Source organism: Nicotiana tomentosiformis, chromosome 11 (assembly GCF_000390325.3).
Source record: "Nicotiana tomentosiformis chromosome 11, ASM39032v3, whole genome shotgun sequence".
NCBI classification, from domain to species: domain Eukaryota; kingdom Viridiplantae; phylum Streptophyta; class Magnoliopsida; order Solanales; family Solanaceae; genus Nicotiana; species Nicotiana tomentosiformis.
In genome coordinates this window covers 16,388,139-16,391,555 of record NC_090822.1, presented here as the reverse complement: position 1 = coordinate 16,391,555, position 3,417 = coordinate 16,388,139, and positions in this window count along the sequence as shown.

The window sequence follows — 3,417 nt, the reverse complement described above, 5'->3', positions numbered from 1 at the left end:
GATCGACAGTGGATCTAGTAACAACAACAACAATGATCCCTTCAAAACCGAGTTCAAGCGATTTATGAGTTAAACAAACGCTCGAATGGACCAAATTCCGGGCGCACCACCAGTGCTGAAGGGCCCGGATTCAAAGAAATACATCCAATTGCCTTTTAAATCGAGCGCAGCACCAGAGTTAATTTCGAAGCGGTTCAAAATACCATATATACCAAAATATGATGGGATTTGGGACCCTCAGGAGCACATTACCACATATACAATGGTGGTGAAGGGAAACGACTTGGCTCCACACGAGATTGAGTTGGTCCTATTTAAGAAGTTAGGAGAAACCCTCATGAAGGGGGCCCGAACATGGTACTCACTCATATCCGAACACTCAATAGATTCCTTTGAGATGCTCGCGGGCTCTTTCATCAAGGCCCATGCCGGGGCCAAGAAGGTCCAGGCCCGGAAGGCGAACATATTTAAAATTTTGCAAGGAGAGTCCGAGTTGTTGCGTGAGTTTGTGACCACATTTCAGAAATAAAGGATGCTGCTACCGGTCGTGGCAGATGAATGGACATATGAAGTGATTACTAAAAGGTTGAACCCGAGGAGCTCTGACGCCTCCCGAAAACTAAAAGAAAGCCTGCTCGAGCTCCAGGCAAGAATAGAAGATGATCAGCTCAGGTTCCCGGCATCAACTAAGGGTTGGGATTGAGAAAAGAATAGGGATATATCGAAGGATGATTTTGACGCATATCGTCGATCTTCTAAGGGCCGATTTTTTCCATACAAAAGGGCCGAAGGACACGACAGAGGGTTTCGGTCAGAGAATAGGTTCGCTCCGGATAGAAAAACTGATCATGGCCGGAATAACATATAATTGCAAGATAAAGAGGTATCGGGTTCCCGGGATTTCCTCCAATACCAGGCTATCTGAGTACAATTTCAATGTCAGCATAGAGGAGCTGGTATCAGCGATGAGGAACATCAAGGAAGTGCGGTTCCTGAGGCCAATGAGATCTGATCCCACCCAAAGAGATCCTAATCTATGGTGCGAGTATCATGAGACTAACGGCCACCAGACTGGGGACTGCTAGCGTCTACATGAGGAGGTGGCAACGTTGTTGAAAAACGACCATCTCAGAGAGTTCTTAAGCGATCGGGCTAAAAATAATTACGACAGCAGCTGGGACAACGCAGAGCCCTCGAAGATAGGTGAATACCCTTCCCGACTAACCATCAACGTGATTTTCGGGGGAAACAAGATCAACAATTTGCTTATTTGTTGCTTTTTGCCTATTCATTCCATGTCTCTACCTATTTGTTGTTTTTTGCTTATTCATTCCAAGTCTCATTACACTGACATACTATCATGTCAATTGGGTGTGTGGTTCTTTACAAACATATTTTTAGTTTTATGACTCTACTTTTTTTTACACATGAAAGATTTACTTTTATACGTAAAAGATCTATCTTTTATACATAAAAGATGTAAAAATATTATTTTTTAAAATTTAAAATTGTAAAAAGTTATGACGTATAAATAATACCAGACTATCAAGTTTTCACATTAATCTATTTTTTTTTCTATTCTACGTTGAAACAAAGCATTGACATGCGAATCTTGTGAGTGGCCTTTGCACTATTTGAATCTGGACTGTCCTTAACATTGAATTCAGACACTAAAAGGAAAGTAATCTTGATATTCGCCAGTCACCAAAGATTTACACCGTTTGGTTCATCAAATATCTAGGACCTTCTAGAAGAATTTGACCTTTTTGGTAGAAAGGACCATAAAGTTAAATATTAATAAAACGGCTCTTAAATGTTAATCTACTGCTGTATGGTAATTCCTCCGTTTCAGTTTATGTGAATTTATTTCTTTTTTGGTTCGTTTTAACAAGAATGATCCCTTTTTAAATTTTAAAACAATTTAACTTAAACTTTCGACTCTATCCTTAATGAGAAGCTTTTATAAGCACACAAATACTCTGGACCCCTTTCTGACATGTTTAGGACCATAAATTCCAAAAAATTTTATTTTTTCTTAAACTCCGTGTGCAGTCAAATAGGTTCACATAAATTGAAACGGAAGGAGTAATTTTTTCTTCTTTTGAAGGGGAAAGAAAGCGACTAGAAAACTAGCTAATAATCAAGCAAGGGAATAAAACACTAATAACATCTTCCACAACACGTAAAGAAATTCTAGAAAGAACAAGCATATGCCATTTACAAGGAGATTCTTGACTAAAGGTCAAATTAACTAAACCCTCAGCTATTGAATAAGCATCTCTGTCCATATGAGCAATCAAGACCACTTAATTCCTAACCGAAAGGTGACGAATACTGTTGCTAATACTATCATTCTGATGAGGCAAGTACTACTGTATGTTCCGTTTTATAATTAATTATTAAAAGCTCCCTTGTAATCTTGTAACGGTGTGGTAACACCTAAAGTAACGCTTAAGTATAGCTACTGATAAGGCTTTTCTGTACGACGAAACTCAATTTCTTTTCTCAGTAATCCCACTGCGCAATATTCCTTTTTCCTTCTGTATTTCCGAGTGAATTGATTACGCAAACTGCTATTACGATGAAAATATTTGGGGGTTCACGTTCAAGAGAACCAAAAAAGGAAAAGAACCAACGAGTGTAATTTAATTTAAGGAATTAGTATGACAAGTCCATGTTCTAGACGAAACTTTAGCTAGCCCTTTTAGCTAGACATATTCTAGGAGCCTAGTTAATAGCATAGGAGAAAATTCAGCTAGTCGTTTTTCAAAACGATAGAGAGAAGAAAATCGTTAAGTCTAGAAAAATACTATCGTAAAACTTTTATTTATACTTATACACACACATATACATACATACATAGTCCGGAATTCTAGAAAGCAGATTAAAAGAAAAAATGCAAGAATGCTACACTTTCAATGTGATAGCAACCTATATTAACTTTTCAAATACCTTTACCCCTACACCGTAAAGCCTCATGTTAAAAGTAATTCAAGTTTTCTTACACGAGGACAAAATAGATACTTATCCTATTCGGGTAGTATGATTTTTTAGATTAATTGCACTCTTTCTATTATATGTGTTGGAGTGATGTCACAACCCGCACTTTGGGGTTCTGACTTCGGCCAAGAACCGGTGAGAAAAGACTCGTCTGATTCTCTGACGTAGGTATGTCTACTCAGAAAAATTGAGCTTTTTAATTTTAAGCATATATAAGGGGGCTATAGGTGATGAAAGTTTGACCTGCCTCCCCCATACGTGCTGCCACCAAGTCGTATTGAATGAGCTACCTTGAGGGCAACCTCAAGGGTCTGCCTGGATAACTCAAAGGAGTGTCTTAGGTATCCATACGAGTTAGGGAACTCTATGGACGGCGCGACGCCTTCGGGCTAGCGTTGGGCACCAAACGGGCGCTGG